Source organism: Buceros rhinoceros, unplaced genomic scaffold, assembly GCF_000710305.1.
Source record: "Buceros rhinoceros silvestris isolate BGI_N320 unplaced genomic scaffold, ASM71030v1 scaffold2933, whole genome shotgun sequence".
NCBI classification, from domain to species: Eukaryota; Metazoa; Chordata; class Aves; order Bucerotiformes; family Bucerotidae; genus Buceros; species Buceros rhinoceros.
In genome coordinates this window covers 29,379-49,745 of record NW_010405194.1, presented here as the reverse complement: position 1 = coordinate 49,745, position 20,367 = coordinate 29,379, and the positions used below count along the sequence as shown (strand labels likewise).

General features: G+C 42.7%; 1 protein-coding gene across 1 annotated transcript in view; it reads left to right on the top strand.

The window, feature by feature from the left end:
- Positions 1–20,367, top strand: part of LOC104491236 (glycine receptor subunit alpha-2) — a gene marked incomplete at its 5' end in the record, with an annotated part of 73,600 nt that overhangs the window by 36,239 nt on the left and 16,994 nt on the right. The window lies entirely within an intron of this gene.

Here is a 20,367-nt window from a genome sequence, read left to right as displayed (position 1 = left end):
TGTAATTGGATACAGTTTTATTGTGATCTGTTTTTTGCTGCCCACTCCTTGCATTCTCTTTTTTCATGTTCTGTGCTGAAACCCTTTGACATTGTCCTGTTATCTTACACAATAAAGCTCTGCATGGCCTATTAGATTCATGCAGGTCACTGCAATCTGTAAACATGCACATGACTTATACAGAGAGTGACAGCATAGGCACTGACAAAAATTATAAGGATATTTTTCAGAGTTTCCTCCCATTTTTATTTGCCATAATATGTGATCTCGGGCTTAAATCCATGTGGCTAAACTGCTTTGTAAGAATTCTACTTCTCTTTTCACTAGTTTGTCTGAAAATAAACTTCCAATCAAAACTAAGAGAAAATCTCTTTGCTTAGCTGTCTCCAGTGTGCCAGCAATGCACTAGATCAGTGCCCAGTTCAGCTGCACCAGATTGATACTGGCTGTCTTGGACACTGTCAAGGGCAGCACAGTAAGAGCCAGTGGCAAACTGCATTAAACTCCCAAGTGCTGTGCTTAAGCCCAGACTGTGGACTATGGCAGGAAAAGTGATGAGTGAATCAGGTAGATTATCATAGAATCTTTGAATTGCTTTGGCTTAAAAAGACCTTTAAGATCATCAAGTCCAACCGTTAACCCACCACTGCCAAATCCACCACAAAACCGTATCACCAAGCACCACATCTACACGTCTTTTAAATACCTCCGGGGATGGTGACTCAATCACTTCCCTGGGCAGCCTGTTCCAGTGCTTGGCAACCCTTTCAGTGAAGAAATTTTTCCTGATATACAACCTAAATCTGCCCTGGCACAACTTGAGACCATTTCGTCTCTTCCTACTTGTTACTTGGGAGAAACAGACTGACCCCCACCTCTCCAGAACCTCCTTTCAGGTGATTGTAGAGAGCAATAAGGTCTCCCCTCAGCCTCCTCTTCTCTTCTCCCAGTTCCCTCAGCCACTCCTCACAAGACTTGTGCTCTAAACCCTTCACCAGCTTCACTGCTCTTCTCTGGACATGCTGCAGCACTTCAGTGTCCTTTTTCAAGGGAGGGGACCAAAACTGGACACCATGTTCAAGGTGCAGCCTAAACTGTGCAGAGGACAGGGGGACAATCACTTCTCTACTCCTTCTGGCCACACTATACAAGCTAATACAAGCTGATACAAGCTAAGGTGCCATTGGCCTTCTTGGCCACCTGGGCACACTGCTGAGTCATCTTCACCAGCTGTTGACCAGCACCCCCAGGTCTTTTTCTGCTGTGCAGGTTTCCAGCCACTCTTCCCCAAGCCTGTAACATTGCGTGGGGTTGTTGTGGCCCAAGTGCAGGACCCAGCACTTGGCCTTGTTGACCTTCATACTACTAGACTCAGTCCATCACTCCAGCCTGTCCAGATCCTTCTGTAGACCCTCCCAACTGTCAAGCAAACCAACATTCCTGCCAAACTTGGTGTAATCTGCAAACCTACTGAGGGTACACTCGATTCCCTTGTCCACATCATTGATAAAGATATTAAAGAGAACAGGCCCCAATACTGAGCCCTGGGGAGCACTGCTTGTAGCAGGATGACAACTAAATTTAACTCCATTTCACCACCACTCTCTGGGCCTGGCCATCCAGCCAGTTTTTGGGGTTTTTTTTCCAGTAAAGAGTGCACACATCCAAGCCATGAGCAGCCAGTTTCTCTAGGAGAATGCTGTGGGAAACAGTGTCAAAGGCTTTACTAAAGTCTAGGCAGACAATGATCACAGCTCTTCCCTCATCCACTAAGCAGGTCGTTTTGTCACAGAAGGAGATCAGGTTAGTCATCCAGGACCTGCCTTTTATAAACCCATGCTGACTGGACCTGATCATCTGGTTGTCCTGTACATGCCACATGCAAATACGCCCAGCCAGTGTGTCCCTCTACCTATCACATCAGTTCTTGTGGTGATATCATGTGGTTGGCATCAAGCAGACAATTTTTTTATTGGTCCCCCAAAAAATCTCAGTGTCCCATGTGGCAAGGACTGATATCATTATGCTATTTACAGGTTGCCACACATCATTACTGACAGATTAATCATTTAAACATCTAAGCTCTCTGTGTTATTCCAGCACCCTGACCTGATTTGAACTGAAGAACCCTAGCTCACACCGAAGCCTTGTAAGGCAGCTTGGAGCCAGTATGTCTCACCAGCCCAGTACATGCTGTAGGCATCTTCTGAAATGGACAAGACATGGTCATGTCCTAATGCCAGCAATGATGCTTGAGGGACTTGAAAGATTTGGAATTTCTTGCTCTGCCTAGAGCTAAAGACAGAAAGCTTCTTCTTGAAATGTGTTTAATTAAAAGTCTGTTGTTATTTGTGTAGTAGAGAAAAAATTCTTTCATGCCCTTTCCTCCCTTTCTCCTTCCCCTGATCCTTTGGCACCATTCCTATCTCCTACAGTAGGCATTAGCTGGGAGGTAAGGCACTCAGCTGGTACCTATTCACCTCTGAATCATGTTGAACACGACTTCGTACCTGCTGAGTACTTGCTGTGCACCCATAGTGCTCAATCTTCACCTATCCCCAGAAAATAATATAAAAAACTGCAGAATCCTATCTGGTTGTCAGTCTGGACAACAGTAGAGCCTCTCAGTAGCAGTGGCAACATTACTTCTGACTGTGGGCAAGGTTGGAGGCTACTCAGCTGCTGGCAGTTGGCACATTCTGTAAGGATGTGCTGATGATGTGCAGAAGAAGCAGGTTTCAGTCCCTAAATCCAAGGCAGGGCAGTTGTGTCTGTAGAAAGTGTAGGCAGTTAAGGTGTCTAAGCCTTTTTGCTTCTCTCTACATCTCATTCCTGAATAGCTTAGACATACTTCAGCTTGGTTTCTGAAGATGTCCTTGCATGGCTCTCTTAGCCCAAGAATAGAAGGACATAGGAAGACAGGACAGGATACCTCTCAGCCTCAGGACACCTAGGAATTGGATGCTGAACCCTCTGGGTTCACCTGAATATCAACCCACAAATGGTTGATCAGCCAACAGAGGAACAGCACCTACTCCTACAGTATAAATTCCAGAAACTTCAGGTGCTAACAGCCTGCTCTCCCTGACTGTGCTTCCTTTTGTAGCGAGGCAACAAGTTCAACAGACACATGACAACAAACTCACTGCAGCATAATTTCAATGAAGCCAGTGCAAAATCCCCTTATTGCTTAATGTTTTGTCCTACAGCCTGTGACCCACTTTTCTTGTTGTCACTTCATTCTTTAAGGGAAGGGAATCTAAGATTCCTGAGACAATTATAATTGATATGTTCAGGTCCTGATGGCCTTGGCTTGCCCAGTTGTGAGGCCTGGGAAAATGGCTGACCAGCTCTGGATGTACCTTAGACCCATATTATGCTCTTCATCACGGAAGGTTACCTGTGAACGCTAAACCAGTACAAGGGAGTTAACACAGTCACAAGCTGACACATAGCATTAGGCAACTCTGCTCTCTGCTCTGCTCTGGCCAACCTGCTATTCCATGACGATCTTAAAGAAGTTCTGTTGTTGCTATTAGTTCATTGTGACATTATAAGTTTACAAAGACACACTGTCTCCCAGGGAACAGCTGGTGGCATCTTGAGTTCTGCAACTACCACTTTGTAAAGTCACCTGCAAAACTTGGTGAAATGTGGGTTAATCTTGCACAGTGAGATGCAGCCTCCTGTAGGCTGTGTTTAGGGAGTCCCTGACAGACATCTCTTGGCATCCTCTGAGTCTGTGTGGAGGCAGGAGAAGAGTTCTGGAGCACTCTCTGCTGTCTTTTGTGTCCAGGACTGAATTCTGCCTGCAATGACCCAAAACTTGGATGAGAACCCTTGCACCCATTTCAGAGCCAACCAAACAGGGCCCAGATGGAGAAGTTTGCTGGTGAATCAAGTGACACAGTTCTTTGGGGGCATTAATTCATTTCACTCTATGTGTGTGTGTGCTCTGCAGTTGGTGACCATGATATCTGTATATTCACAGCCATGGTTTAATTAATCCTCTTATGGATAGAACCTACCATGGCATTAAAAAAACCAGATATTTTTAGTCTGTACAAGGAGTCAGTCCTGCCTGCTCACATGAAATGCTTTAGAAGGCAACTTAGGTACTGCAGGTATCTAAGATGACAGAAGAAAATGAGGTTTAGGTTATAGTAATTAAAATTGGTGGAGCAAAGGAAGCCCTGTGTGAAGGAACAGGAATAATTGGTGACTCACCTTTTAGAGAAAAAGAACCACTAATTTGCTATATGCCAGTCTGCCTCCTGCCCTCAAATCAGAGGTCCTACTGCTTTTTATTGTGACGTTTATCATCATCATCATCATCATGGCTTGGCTTCGTGAACGAAGATCTGGGAAGGGCTTTTCCCACGCTCGCTGCAAGCGATGAGTGCACCCTTCGGGGCTGCGCGGTGGATTTTTTAGGTGAGGCGCAGCGTGCGTGGAACTGGCTCCACCCTTTACACCTGAGGTTCATCTGCCAGGGCCTAGCGAGCTTGGACAGTGACAGCAAAGTCCTCGGGTCGCAGGTTTGGTTAGAGTGTCCTTCTCTTAGATGATGATTGCCTTACAGGGCTAAACGAGCTCCATCTGCCCGGGTTTGGAGTCAGAGTTGTCCTTCTCCTAGGATGGCTGCCCAAAGGCTAGTGAGCCCATCCTGCAACTCGGCCAACTTCCACTTTCTGTAAGAAAAAGCTCAAGTGCTGCCTGTATGCGAGTCCAGGGGAAGCGCTTAGTGGGTGAGCAGTGGGAGTGACAACCTTGCAAATGGCTAGGGGAGCACTGACCTGAGGATACTCCACTGGAGGGAGAGGATTCAGAAACTCCTATAATTAGAGATCTTTTAACCTTATCCATTGAAAGGGGCTTTCTCTGAAACCTTTTATGATCATTTTGTTATTCAGGGTAAATACGCAGGTCTGGGTGAGAAAATTATTTCCTGAATATATATTATTCTTTAGGGTAGAAAATGAAGAAAATATTGCCGGGGAGCAGAGCAGGACAGAACTGGTGCTTTTATAAGAAAAGGATATCAGTAAGGAAATTCAACCAGTCTCATTCTATCAAGGAAGGAGCTGTTAATGTTTTATGATATAATGAATATTTACTGGTTTTATAATTGTTATTAAATGAATGAAAATTAGCTTTATGCATACCTGGTCTGGATAAAGTCAATTTTGTCTAAAATCCATGTGCTGTGGACTACCAAGCTAAGCACTTGGAAGGAGGAGAAAGCATGATTTCCAATATGAGGGTAGACAAGAAGAGGCAGAGAGAAGCATTTTCCTTTGGAACAGATACACATTTCCAGCTGAAAATTTTCCTGACTTGCCTGTGGAAACATATACACCAATCTGGCAGGCACACATTAGACAGTGTTAAAGAGCCTTTTGACGCCCTCCTTGACTTGTCTTTGCCTTGCCATCCAGGGCCCAGCCACGTATTTTCCCTCCCTTTCTCCATTCTTGCTGCAGCTGAGATGGAAATCAGGGGAAGAGGAAGAGTCAGAGAAAAGATGTGATTGCATCTAGAGGTCTCTTTTGCCTCACTGAAGGTGCCTTCCAGTTCCCTTCTTGACAACCTGCAGTTTCACCTTAGAAGCTTCTCTGGACCACCTTTGCCCCTGCATCATGCCACCCTGTGGCTATCCCTTTATAGGAGCCTCTCACCAAAACTAGAGTAGAGAGGATACAGGATCATTGGCTCTATTGCCATTAGAGCGTTGAACTGGCACTTCAAGAAACAAAGACTGAGGAAAGACACAGGCTTCTGTACCTCAGTACACCTTTGCATATGCTTATTGCATGTCCTTGAGACCTCCTCCCTGCCTTCACCTTCATGAGCACAGATCAGTTGAGAGTTGAGCTAGTGAGACAGTCTCTGAGACAGGGACCAGAGTCCTCCTTCTAGGTCAGACCTACTGGATGAGAAGGGTGAGAGCAGGGAATCACATCAGGCAAAAGGAGAAGGGCTCAACAGGCTTCTTTATTGTACTTCTGCTAGTTCATTGGGTTGTGATGCTACCTGTCAGCATTATGCTCATAAAGGATCTCTCGTCCCCAAACCAATCTTCTTTTTCTCAGGAACATCATCTGCTCTAATAAGAGAACTCATCTCCTCAAATCCAGTTTCTTTTGAGCTTGTAGCCCATAATGGCTAGAGTTACTCCTCTGTTGTTATTTGTTAGCATTATGCTGATTTGCAGTAGATTTCAAGCCTCAGTTGTCGAAAACAGTGCTAGGAAACTCAGTCACATGGCTATGTCTTTCCTCAGAGTTGACTGAATTCCTGATGGATGGTCCTGGAATAATATCCCGGAGTGGTTCTGACCAAAGCTCTACCATCATTATCTTCTGCACGTTTTGTATTTAAAAAGTGCAGCCATGTCAACATTTCAGTAGGCTGCGTGGTCAATCTAATAACTTTTTCTCAGAAAGAGAAAATCAGTGTTTCAGTAGACGTTTTGAACAGCCTCTGCGAGTTGGCAATTTTAGTTGTGTTAAATATTAGCTGAGTATTAAAATAATGAAAAAAGACTTTCAAAGAGTCAGTGATTCACTAACGTAAATTAAAACAATATGTGTCTCTAGTTAGTACTGACTGAAACATTAAACATCTGCTGTAGTTTATTGTAGAAGGAGAAGCCAAATGAGAATGGCAAATGTGTACTCTCAGCTGCAGGGCCTGAAAGGAGACAGCCTGTAAATGACATTTGGAGGAATCCCTGATCACTCTGCATTGCTCCTTGGAAAGCTAGGAGCTTTTTGCTAGACTCTTCAGCTCCTGAACAGAGCCTGTGCACAGCAGGGAACTGGCAAATGGGCCGGAGAAACTAGGGAAGGGGCCTGGCTGCAAGGAGCAGAGATAAAGGCAGCAGAGCTTGTTAGTTACATGTGCAGGGATCAGACGGGAGGCAAGATGGATCCCAGATGGATTCAATTTGCTCCCCATTGTGTGAATTAATTAGTTGATTGGAAGAGAAGAAAGGCTCAGCAGAGGTGCTTCAGCACAGGTCAGGTAGTGTGGAAAAGATGCTTCCTAAGGAGCAGCCCTGAACCTAGCAGTCTGTAAGCTGCGCACTGAGGAGTACTTACAGCGTATCTCTATCGAAATTAATTTCTTTTCCTGACAGTTGTTGTTCAGGCCTCAGGGTAATACATTGTTCAGATCCTCCCACTAACTAAGGGCAGCTCTTCAGTGTGAGGTACATTGGAAACAGAGTAGGTAAAGATACTTCCATGGATGACAAATTCCAGTATTCCTTGGGCCAAGTGTTTTCAGATTCAGCATCTACTTCCAGCATCTCTGAGGTTGTAGAGCATGGCTCAGTCTGGAAACAGACAGATTATGAGGACATCCAGACTCAGTAGAGCCAGTGTTGCACCTCATACATATGCAGCGCAGAGCTGAGTGAGGGCACCTCATGACAATGGGCTCACCAAACACGCCATGTAAAATCTGCTGCGGCAGATCTGCCAAAAAATCGTCCTTGTAATTGAGACAGTCCTATCCAGCTCTGCATATTGTGAGACAGGTAGTTCTGCTCTAGTCACCAAACTCTGTACTCTGCAATTTTCCAAGCTTCAAAATGGAGATGAGGAGCTTTCCCCAGGACAGTCACAACACATTTCAAACATGGTTCTTCCTCATTTGCTCTTCTCCTTAAGTTTTCATGTTGCAGGCTCCAATACATGTAGTCCCTAGTCCCATAGCGAGAAAGTAACAATGGAGATAGAAGTGATACCCTCAAGCCCTGGAGGTGCATCAGGCAAAGGCAGTGTGTTAAACTGCCTGTGAAATCCCCTTCTAGCCCAGGTCTGCATGGCGTAGTGAGCGCAAGCGCTTACAAAATGTCACGGTTTCTCACCAGCCAGTTTCACGAACCTGCATTTTCCCTTGGGGCCTGAGATTTTAAAACACTTGGAATATATTTCTGTTGTGTTTATTGGCTCCATTTTCACATCAGGGAAACCTGTTAGCAATTTGCTATGGGGATAGGTAGAAGGGATGGGGGGACTGTGCTGGAAATACTAGAAAATCACCTGCCATCTTCGTCAGCATGATGCACAATAACACAACAAGCCAAGCGCAGCTCGGTGGTGCTTACTCTCTTGACAAGGCAGTGCTTTAGTGCGAGCACCTGAAGAGACGTGTATATAGAGATAACAGTGGCTGCACCGCCTCACCTTTCAGCTTCTCCCTCTTAGGCAGTGACAAACTAGTCAGGCCACCTGTACAGCAATTTTGTCACGTGGGGATGGACAAACTGGCTTCTTTGTACCACACATCTGACGCAGAGGTTTGGTTTGTTTGTTTTTTTTTCCTGAGGGACTCTTCATTGCAGCTGGCAATGCTTTAGAAATAAAGCCACAATTTTTAGTGGGATGGTGGGGGATGACTAGAAAATTCCTCCAAATTGTTCCTCTGTAGAGCAGGGCAAACTGGAACCTCAGCAATATTATCAAGCTTGTTGTCATCAGGCAAGTGTAGCAGACAACTCTTGGTTCAAATTTGTTCTGTTCCTATCTTTAAATCACTCAGATTTTAGAAGGATTCTTCCCAGGAAGCAAACTTTATTTTATTATGGGGACAATTTAAAACAAGGTCCCATGCAGAGGTGTTTAGAAATAGTATTATGAGTTTTACAGCAGTCTTGTTAAAGTCCCTTTGAAATATCAAGTTTGACAGTCAAAATAAAAGTATTCTTCTGGTTTCTTTAACAAAAGGGTAATCGCATTAAGATTCACAGCAGGTTTTCTATTCCTTTATGAATGCACACTGAAATAAAAGATCAATGATGATGTCATTGGCACATAATTTACAAATGGGTTTGTGTGATGTTTATTGCATTTTGTGGAAGTATTTTTTCATGACCCATGTATTCAATGTGGGTGAGTTGTGGGAAGAGAATGAGTATGACAACTCCATAATCTGCATACAAAAATAAGAGGAACAGACCAATACTAGTTACTCATACCTTGAGAAGGTCAAGATCAGCTTATTTGCTTTGTTGTTCTCTGAAAAATATCTATCCGAAATCCCTGCTTAAATCATGACATTTTTACCCTACTCTGATCCTGAGTTTAAAACAAATCAGTGTAAAAACTTGTATATGATTGTGTGATGTACTTTTGCTGGATATCATGTCTACTGACTGCCTTTCCCTGCCAAAACTTTTATGTACCTTGCAGATAGCCACACCCTGGAAGGTTGTGTGTGCAAGAGAAGGTTGTGTGATCCTTGTGTGTGCAAGGATCACATAATGTTAGTCGAATTTCAGAAGACCAAAATTGATCACGTGATTAGGTATGATATTTTATCCACTTCAAGTAAATATTACAATAATAAGCAAGTTTTCAGTTTGCTCTCTTTAACTGCCCTGGCAGAAGATAGACTGTCAGCTCCCTCATTTGGTGGCACCCAAATTTATGGCATATACTTCCTTAAAATGGGACGTGCTTTATCACTGTTTAATGACATGACTAACCTGACTCAACTGACTAGCCGGTAATGTTCAACATTAACTGACAAGAGCTACCTCTCTGTCAGCTATTTAATTATAATTAGCTGACATAATGCTGGATCTTACAAGTTCCTTGGAAGAGTCAGTCATGCAGAGCATTGTGTTAGCTAATTTGATTTTTGGCTTTCACGTTCAAAGGGAAATTGATGTCTAATCAAGAAAACATGTACAAAGTCTTCCTCTTATTTCTCTCGTGCACATTAGAAGATTTCAGACTGACCTGTTTGTTTGAGGCCAGCCTAAGCAGCACACTATTGACTATGTGAAAATGTGCAACTTATCTGAAAGCGAATGAAGGCAAAGAAGTTCACTGTACATACAACTACTTTTAAAGTCCCTGTTTCTGGAACAAAAACACCTGCAACAAATTTTTCCATATTTTGATTTTTAAATTTTTTACCTTCTTTCTCAGGACAAGAACTCTGTGTTGCTGTACATGACCCTCTTGCTGTTCCACGCATACCTCTCCGTTACTTCCCAGAAAATTGAAGATACCAAGCAATTTCAGTCAAGCAGGGCAAAAATTTGAAGATAGCAAATCCCCAAAGGTATTGGATTGGTGAAGATTCATATTCTAGAAAAAAACCCAGAATTATAGATTAGGCCAGGTTGGATGAGATGTCCAAAGATCATATGGTTCAACCTCTCATGGGAAAGGGAGCCTAGATGAGATTATCTACCACCCTGTCCATTTGCTTCTTGAAAGCCTCCGATGATGGGGATTCTACCACGTTCTTGGGGAGGTTGTGCTTTCTTATATTGAGATGAAAATTCTCTTGATGCAGCTTTTACCTGTTGCCACTTGTATTCTCCATGTAGTTCCTTGTGAACAGCCAAGGGAGGAACTTCCTAGTCATCCCCCACCATCCCACTAAAAATTGTGGCTTTATTTCTAAAGCATTGCTAGCTGCAATGAAGAGTCCCTCAGGAAAAAAAGAAAAAAACAAACCAAACCTCTGCGTCAGATGTGTGGTACAAAGAAGCCAGTTTGTCCATCCCCACGTGACAAAATTGCTGTACAGGTGGCCTGACTAGTTTGTCACTGCCTAAGAGGGAGAAGCTGAAAGGTGAGGCAGTCCAGCCACTGTTATCTCTATATACACGTCTCTTCAGGTGCTCGCACTAAAGCACTGCCTTGTCAAGAGAGTAAGCACCACCGAGCTGCGCTTGGCTTGTCGTGTTATTGTGCATCATGCTGACGAAGATGGCAGGTGATTTTCTAGTATTTCCAGCACAGTCCCCTCATCCCTTCTACCTATCCCCATAGCAAATTGTTGACAAAGTTTCCCTGATGTGAAAATGGAGCCAATAAACACAACAGAAATATATTCCAAGTGTTTTAAAATCTCAGGCCCCAAGGGAAAATGCAGGTTCGTGAAACTGGCTGGTGAGAAACCGTGACATTTTGTAAGCGCTTGCGCTCACTACGCCATGCAGACCTGGGCTAGAAGGGGATTTCACAGGCAGTTTAACACACTGCCTTTGCCTGATGCACCTCCAGGGCTTGAAGAGTTTAGTGTATGTAAACTAGCTTATAAGCACCTGATCTTCAGCTCTGAGTGACAGAGAAAAGGGTGAACTATGTCTTTACTGTCAGTACCTGCTTGGGAGAAGTGAATCAGTTTGCCTCCTGATTCATTTTGATGTAAGCAGGGGAGACAGGGTGTGCTGCTGCTCAGACCGTGCACCCTGAGTGCTCTTGATATCCCAACAGGACAACTCGGGTGCCAGTACCCCCGTCTGTGGCGCTGACCTGTGCTTCCGGTGCATCAGAGCTAAACATTGGACAAGCCTGGGAATGGTCAAACTGTCCATACATACATGCACAGTTTCTGTGTTGCCGAAATGGAGTGGCTTCTGAGTCCCTATCCCTGTGCATCTCAGTGCAAGGTGTATAGTGGACGAAAGATTTCTGGTAGCTTTGGAGATCATTACCAATACGAGCAGAGTTTGCATGGAAAGAAACCAGCTAGGGCCTGGGAAATGTTAAACAGCATCTCTTCTCCTGTGGTCCTGTGAAAACACAAGATGTTATTATGGATTTTAGCATGTACTGCTGCTGGCAAATATAGATTAAAAGGGATTCAAGTTCTTCCTATCCCTTTTTGGCAGAGAAATTACATGTTTTACAGAGAAAATATAATAATTTGAAGTTGTATATACATATGCAACTGTTAATTAAAATTTGCAGAATGGCATTACTTGTTGAAAACAGGTAAAATAATCAAGTATGAAAACCTGCAGTTACTTCCACATGTCGGAAGTCACCTTGCTGGCTCTGTTAGAGTCTGTCTTGTCAGGTGCTGAGTATTCCTCCTTTGCCCAAATTTGGCCGCATTTTTCATTTTGGAGCATGTGAACTGTGGAGCTGAAGTCCTGCAGTGCAGCTGGGCACTGACTGAAAGTATTGATGAATGTTTATGTGGAGACTGTGTTTTGCTGGAGACTTGAGTTGATTCCCATCTGCTGCAGAGAAGGTGACTTCCTAGGGGTGATTCATATGGCAGGTTATCATAGCATCAGGATTCCTCAGATGCCAATGCAGCATTATGTTGTTTTGCTTTTCTTAAAAGGACCAAAGAAGTGCTGTGCATATTATGTTGCATTTCTCAGTGTAGTCAACTGTGGTCTTTTACGAAACAGTCAGTATTCACAAATCACGAGTATTGTGCCGTTACCTAAAGGTAGAAATGGAGAGAGGAAGTTCTGCCATTACTTGTGAATGAAGATAAGCCTAGAAATGACAGTGACATTGATCAAAAGTGAAACTCATTGAGCTGTTTGCCAGAAAATGTAAGGTCAGGTAAAGGAGCTACATTATATTCTTGAAATTTGCTGTTAGGGCATCTTTTCACACGTGTATTTTGTATCAGGCTCGCAGGAGCTAAGGGAAAAATCTCTGCTATGCAGGAGCTCAGTAAAAAAGTAAAAAAAAGAGAGTTCCTACCTGGCAGTAGGAGTTTCTCCGATCATAAGTTCACTAGAAAACAGAAATAAGGACTGGAAATAGTCATATTTGGGGACTTCTTATATTCTATCCTAGATTCAAGACTGACAACTACTTTTAGAAAGATGATGTCCATATTCTTAAAAAATTGCTGACATTCCCCTTTGGTGAGACAGTTGAACTGCCAATAAAAACAATGATTTCACATAGTGTAAACGTTCATCACTACTCCTTGTATGCTACATATTACATGATCAAAATCATATCATCCTAACTACTGGGGTTTTTTTCTCTCAAATTTCATTCTGATTTTAAGACAATCCATCATAAAACTCGTAAAGACCAATTAATTATATAATGGTTTGGATGTCCTTGTTTTTAGCATCCTAATACATGAATCTATGTAGCCAATGTGTCATCATTTTAAGAGAGTATTTGCTAAAATGGCATGGAAGACTAGGATAAAATTCAGAAAACTGCAAAACTACTTTCAAGTTTTACTTTCCAAGTGTTTGTTCTGAATTACTGGGGGGAAAAAATGTATTCCATGACACACACACACACACAAAAAGAAAGATTCAAAAAGTGGAGAAGACTGTGCTTCCTCTAAGCAGGGAATCATTCACTTATTGTTTGCAGATGGAGAAAGCAAGGGCACATGTGGAGAGTAAGTCAGAGCATTCTGTCCTCTCTCATTCTTATCTGTTAAGAAGGGCCAGAGATAACTCAAGAAAATCGGATGAATTACCAGAAGCCCCAGCAGCACAAAAGTTTGGGGAGACTGTCTGAGCTGTTTCAGCTGTAGAGCATTTGCTACCCTGTAGGTCCTGTGAAGCCTAATATTTCTGGCTAAAATCAGACCTAAAATCGGAAGGATGTCTTGAAGATTTATAATTTTGCATCAAAAGTTTATAGCCATCCTGTCATGTATTTATTACATTTGTGTCTTTCCTCATTAGGTTGGATAATTTAAAACATGATCGTATATATATTAAAGTCTAAAATGAAGTTTTCTGTGGACTTAAGATTCCCCAGGAACACTATTTGAAAGATCTGTAGCTTTCGTGCTTCAGCTAGAAAACAACTCTTGCACACTAAATGTTGAATTTGACAGACTTTTCTACAAAGAAAAGGAAATCTCAATAAGAATATTTATTCTTAATTTTGCCTAATAATTTGCATGTTCACAGAATCATAGAATTGTAGACTATTTCAAGTAGGAAGAGACCCATAAGGATCATCAAGTCCAGCTCCCTGCTTCTTGCAGGACTACCTAAAACTAACCATATGTCTAAGAGCATTGTCCAGACATTCTTTAAACTCTTACAGGCTCAGTACTGTAACCACTTCCCTGGGGAGTCTGTTCCAGTGACTGAACACCCTCTCAGTGAAGACCCTTTTGCTAATGTTCAACCTGAACTTCTCCTGACACAGATTCATACCGTTTCCTTGTGCCTTATCACTGGTCACCAGAGAGAAAAGATCAGCACCTCCCCCTCTGCTGCCCCTTGTGAGGAAGCTGTAGACTGCAATGAGATCAGTCTCCTCAGCCTTCTCTTCTAGCTGAACAAGCTAAGTGACCTCACTCTTGCCCTCAAGGACTTTCACCATTTTGGTACCCTATTCTGGACACACTCTAATAGTTTGATGTCCTTCTTACATAGAAATGCCCAAAACTATACACAGTACTTGAGGTGGGGCTGCACCAGTGCAGTGTAGAGTGGGACAGTCACCTCCCTCAACTGCCCAGCTGTGCTCTACTTGATGCGTCCCAGGATATGGTTGGCCCCTTTTGGCTGCCAGGGCTCACTGTTGACTCATATTCAACTTCCCACCAGCCCAAACTCCCACATCCCTTTCTGTGGAACTGATCTCCATCCTACCAACCTCCAATTTGAACACACAACCAGGATTACCCCATTCCAGGTCCAGAATCTGGCTCTTGCTCTTCTTAAAATTCATATGGTTGGTGATTGCCCAACCCTCTAGTCTATCCCTATCTCTCTGTAAGGCCTCTCTAACCCTAGGGGAGTCCACAGCTCCTCCTAGTTTAGTTTCATCAGCAAATGTATTTAATGTACATTCAATTTCTGCATACAGATAATTTATAAAAACACTGAAAGCACTGGCCATAAAATTGAACCCTGGGGAGCCCGGCTGGTGATTGTCTGTCATCCTGATGTAATCCCATTTACTATAACTCTCTGAGCCTGACCCCTCAGCCAATTGCTCACCGCAAGTATTATAGACTTGTCTAACTGTATGGCTAAACATTTTGTCCAGAAGGATACTATGTGAGAGTATCAAAAGCTTTGCTAAAAAAACCAAACCAAACAAACCAAACAAACCCTCCCCTCCTGCCCCTGCCCCAACATCTACTGGTTTCTCTGATGAAGCAAGCTTTCCAAACCCAGATCAATTATTAATGTGTTATAGCAGTTTTATAGAGTTTTCCACCTGTTCTTTATATATGGAAATGTCTTCAGAGTCAAAACCCATAGCAGTGGGAAACACCCACAAAAAATTAAGTCATAAATGACTGTGATTGATAGTAACAGTGATAGCCCGATGAGATCTGTCAGGGAGCAGCATAAGCTGAGCTGCTCCATGAAAGACCCAGGGGCCAAGAGCATCTACAGTGCTGACCAGGCTAGGGTACTGCTCCACAGGATCTGGGCAGGGCTTGGCGTGGTGACAGTGATGCGATCCACTGACAGTCCCAGATGAGGTGAGGTGATGATCAAGGACTGGAGTGCAGCCAGAACAACAGACAGGACTGGAGGTAAGGAAGAGAGATCCCTGATACAACCATGGTTGAACAGGAAACACAGCCAGCCGTTGAGGACAGTTGGAGTCCAGATTGGCGGTAGTGCTAACTATAACACTGGTCCAAGGACAATGCAGGAGACCTGCCTGGGCACAGCCTATGTATGACAGCCCAAATTAGGATGCTCCTGGGCTCACGGGCAGAGGGAGCTTGATTTGGGTGCTCAAGTGAGACTGGTAAGGGCAACCAAGTCTTGCTGGAGCCCCCAAGGGCCTGACAATACCTTTAATTTCCCTACCACATCTGATAGTGTCCTTGTTTAGAAGAGAATTAACATAATGCACTTGAAAAAAAGTGGGCAACATTCAGATGAAACTGAACTTTAGAAGGCTTTAGATGCTTTATTTGAATTTCTGTGCAGTAAATATTGTTTCTGCAATAATCAGGTATATGAACGACAGGTTAAGACTTTGCCTCCTTAGAGTATCTAAGAAAGGCTTGTTGCAGTTTGGTGTTACAGTCTCGCTAGCTGATTAAACAAAGCCTTGCTAGACTGGGTTCTGAACCACAAAAAAATATAAAACAATTCACTGAAAAGACAATGGATACAGCGTTAATTACAGCATAGCTATATTTACTAAAGTTACACCAAGAAGAATTACCATTCAGATGATAAATATGAGGCATGTACAACCACAGAGTCATGACATACTGTGCATATCATGGCCCAAGCAAGGGAATAATATTTGACATTTGTCTGCCCATATCTTTATCATTTTTCCTTTGCTTGTGCTCCTGCATTATTGTATATCAAGTCTTTCTTCCATGGTCCAGAATGAATCATTAGAGCAGAAAAATACTCATGTAGTTTTGCTTTCTGTAGCAAAATCCACCGTATCTAGGAATAAACGGTATGACAATGAGTGCAACATCTGAGGAAGTATTGTATTTCAAAATGTTATATATAAGTGTACGCGTGGGAGGTGGCTTTGAAATGTAGACTATTCCAGCAGAACAAGAAAGTCTGAGTAATGCTATTTGCATTCATGCTATTTCATTTTAGTTTTTCACCTTTCTTTGTTATCACTGTTTTTACATTGCAGGAAAATTAGTACTAAGGGACTGACTTACATTTTGGTGTGTAAAATTGATTAGGTTCTACCCCTGGAACCATTTAAATTACTTCTGCTGGGGTCCTGAAATACAATGCTATTAAAGCAGGAGAAAATTCTCAAGGCGTTATGTCCTAAGTTAATAACAAGTCCTGTCAGATGAAAGCCTATCCAAACCTTTTAGTCTAGACAAATACTCCTGCTTTCAGTTTCAGCACACATTTGCCATTTGAACAACATTATTTTGGTTGTTAGATTTTTTAAGCAAAATTCAGAGAGTGGCAAGGTTCCTTTCAGAAGGCAAAATCAATGAAATAATTGACATTAACATGTGCAACCGCAGTCTGGTGCGTATGACTGTATTAAACATTTTTGCAATAAAAACCCATCGGCCTGGAACAGCTTGGCTTTCTAAGCTGATAACATTTTAGTGAGAAAATAACTTTAATAATCCCCCTGAACATCATATGCATGCACAAATTATTAGATTAGGCTGTCCTACTTATTCGGTTATTATAAGGCTTCTGCAGGAATCACACCCAAGCCACAGGAAAACACTGATTAAAAAACCCCAAAGCCTAAACATAGCATAATTACCATAGGGAAATCGGTGATTAAACAATAATATTTAAAATAAATGGCAGTGTTGAAAGGCTTTTCCAAACTGTGGTTTAATCATGTTTGCCTCTGTTAAGCCTTGAAGATAAATAGACAAATCAGTATAAAACACAGGAACTTCTTTTCCAATTCAGAGACTGTTCACAGCAAGAAAGAGGACAGAACGAGCCAGGGAATCCTACATCTTTATAGTTCTTGAATTGAACTCGAAGTTAATTTCACTGGATTCTTCTGCCCTATATTTCTAGCTTCCCCTTCCTCCCCCCTTCAAATCAGTGTTTTTCAGATCAGTTTGGCTAGCAGGTACTCCTAATCTTAGTTCTCTCTTCAGCAGATGGAAATAGATAGGTCCAGAGAGCTAGTTCATCCCTATGGCAAATCAACATCTGAACTTGATGGGATGAAGTCTACCCTGGAGCTGCCTATCTGTTCAGATGGTGAGCTGAATCTTCCCTCTATCAATCACACACGTAGCTGAGGACTGTTCCTCTGACAACAACAGTACCATTGTTTCAAACTGGACGGAGAGCGAATAACTTTCCTACAAGATAAGGTGCTTCTTCATCCTAGCCAGTGACTGACAACATACCAGAGGCATCTATGGCATAGCTCCTTTTCTCCCCTTTTTGCGACAAAATTCATGAATCTTGCTTTCACTTCTGTGCAGCAGAAAGGCCCCCATTTGGGCTTTAAAGCCTCTTGTCTTCCCAGAGCTGCTCATGGCCCAATATAGATGTTGTGGGAGGTAGAAAAGATGCACTGATATTCTCTCAGGTTTGGGAAACCATTTATGGTGTATTTCCCTCTTCCCTGGTGAGTACTGGTACCACAAAGCTTCCAATGGAAAAGTTGGCATGATTTTGTTTTAATATTCCTGCAGCTACCAAGGCTTTTTTTTTTTAAGCACTGGAGGCTCTCAGTGTGCTTTGAGGACTTTGAATAAACCCCTGTATGTTTTCATTGTAACTTCTGAATAGTGTTTGGACCCAGGATGGAGCTAGATACCTCCCTGCACATAGAAGGAGATATTCTGGGCGTGAGCAGAACTCAGCTGCCCAGAAAACATTGATGTTAAACAATGAAGGACCTACTGAGCTTGAGTTATCTCCAGATTTAAGCAGCGGATTATCAAGGGCAAAGTGTTTAGACCCAGATCCTTTATGTATCTGTGATCAAAGGAATATTGGACAGAGAAGTAAGATGACTTAAACACTCCCCTCCAACTAATTGTTTTCCTTTGTACAGCCATTGGGTGAAAAAGTAAAGAGTAAATATTTAGGAGAACTGGGCAGCCAAGAGATGAGCATGGCCTGAGTTGAAAGAAAGAACATAGCGTGATCTAGCAAATGACTTCACAGGCTGTTTGACCTAATGCAGTCCTGAGAACTCACCTGTCTTGTAAAAGGGGAACATTTTCCTCAGGAATGAGATTGTGAGGTTTTACTGTAGCAATGGAAAATCAGTGCCAACGCACCTGCTGCATTGCAACACCGGTGTCAACAGGAACACTGACTTGCAGCCTCTCTGAAGATTTATAGAGGAGTACTCTAAAAATAACAGCCCTCAGATAAGAATGGAAAGAACTCCCCAAGTGCTCAGTGGATCCTCTGTGGAGACCATCCTGTGCACGGAACATGCTGGGCAGCTCTGAAGACACTCACTAAGGATAAGAAGACTTGGGCTAAGGATGCTCTGTGCACCCCTTCCTCTGATAAAAGCATATAGATGTCAACTAGATGTCAGCGATGGATTTTGATGGGATGTGCATGAAAGAGATATGGTGAACATATTTGTTGGAGAATCAGGACTTGCTTGTGGCTTTTTCTGAGCAGTTCAGCAGTTAGTTGGCAGCTAGGGATGTTAAACAGATGTGAGATTGTTAGAAACAGGAGGCTATGGAGGCTCCTTTCCTTTGCTACCCTCTCACATTAGCACCACTTAATAGAACGTTTGTGCCTATGACATCCCATGGGAGTAGGGCTGAATGGCTGTGGTCCCCTTCCTCCTTGCTGTCCCCACATTTCAGACTGGGACTGTGGCTGCTCTGGCACATGAAGCATGTTAAAAAAGCAGCCTTTAAGTTTTAATTTCCACTCTTTAAAGTGATTTTGTGTAGGAGTTTCCTGCACTTAAGCTTCCTTATAGGCAATCAATCAAAATCATGGCTGCTGAAATAACATTACACTCAAGGTACCCTTTAGGCAGAGTAAGTGTTGCAAACTTGACAAATATGTTTACAAAATAAACATTGTATTGACAACTTAAGCAAAATCTCTCTTGCAGCTGCATATGCTGGGAAAAAAACCACCCTCTTAACTATGAGTATAACCTACACAGAAAAAAACCCGAATCTTTTTGAATGTCTCTTCCCTGTTTCTTATTGTGTCCAAAACCAAGTTTGACAGAAACAGTGAAGAAGGAGTGAGTACTATTACTGCACATTTTTCCCTGTCTCTCTCCCATTCTCCTCCTGATGTGTCTGACAGTGACACAAATAAACGTCTTTTGCAAAACCCCCATTTGCAGAGCGATGGTGATGCTCTGGATTTAGGCAGTTCTGCGGAACAGCTGGCGATGTGGATCACCCTCACAGCCAGGTGGGAAAGATAGTCTGAACTCTAAAACTATGACGTGGTAGCCAGAAGATTACCTTTTTGATCACAGCTCTGCCACTGACTCCTTCCATAGCCCCGGGCAAGGTACTTGCTGTATGCACATCTGAATTCCCTAGTTGTAAACTGGAGATGCATTACATTGAGAAGCAAATGGCGTAGCTTCTTTAAGACTCTTTATTCAGATCTTTCAGAGGAAGGAGACAGAGAAATACCAAGACCTTTTTGTTTTGTCGTTTTGAGTCTCATTAGATGCAATCTACTCTCTGCTAACATGTACTGTTCCTTGCAGAATAGTCCTCTGTTTTTTTGTTTGTTTTCTTTTTCATCTCCAACATAATGACAAGTGAGTAAATGTCAGTTTCATGTGAAAAGCATTTAACAGGGTTCACCAGCCAGGCAAGTACTTCCCCACAGCTCTAATTAATAATGATAGAGCAAGTGTTACTGAAATCTCTGACATCTCCTAATAACTTATCAGACATAAAGTAGCTCTTAAATATAACTCAAAGCCTGCCTCTTTATTTCTAGCCATGTGTCCCTCCCAGCAACTTGCTAGTGAGGTCAGTTTTTAAAAGGTAGGGCCTTGTCAAAAGATTTATTAATGCTGAATGTGAACACTGGGGAACAGGGCAGCATAATCGGGGCTGAGGACTATCAGGCTCTTCTTTTAATCTAATAGGAGTCCAAACTGTGTATTATGTGCCAATTCTGCTGAGTCATAATGGAAATGGAGCTTGTACTAACCATGTGGATATAAAGGGTGGAGGTGTGCATTC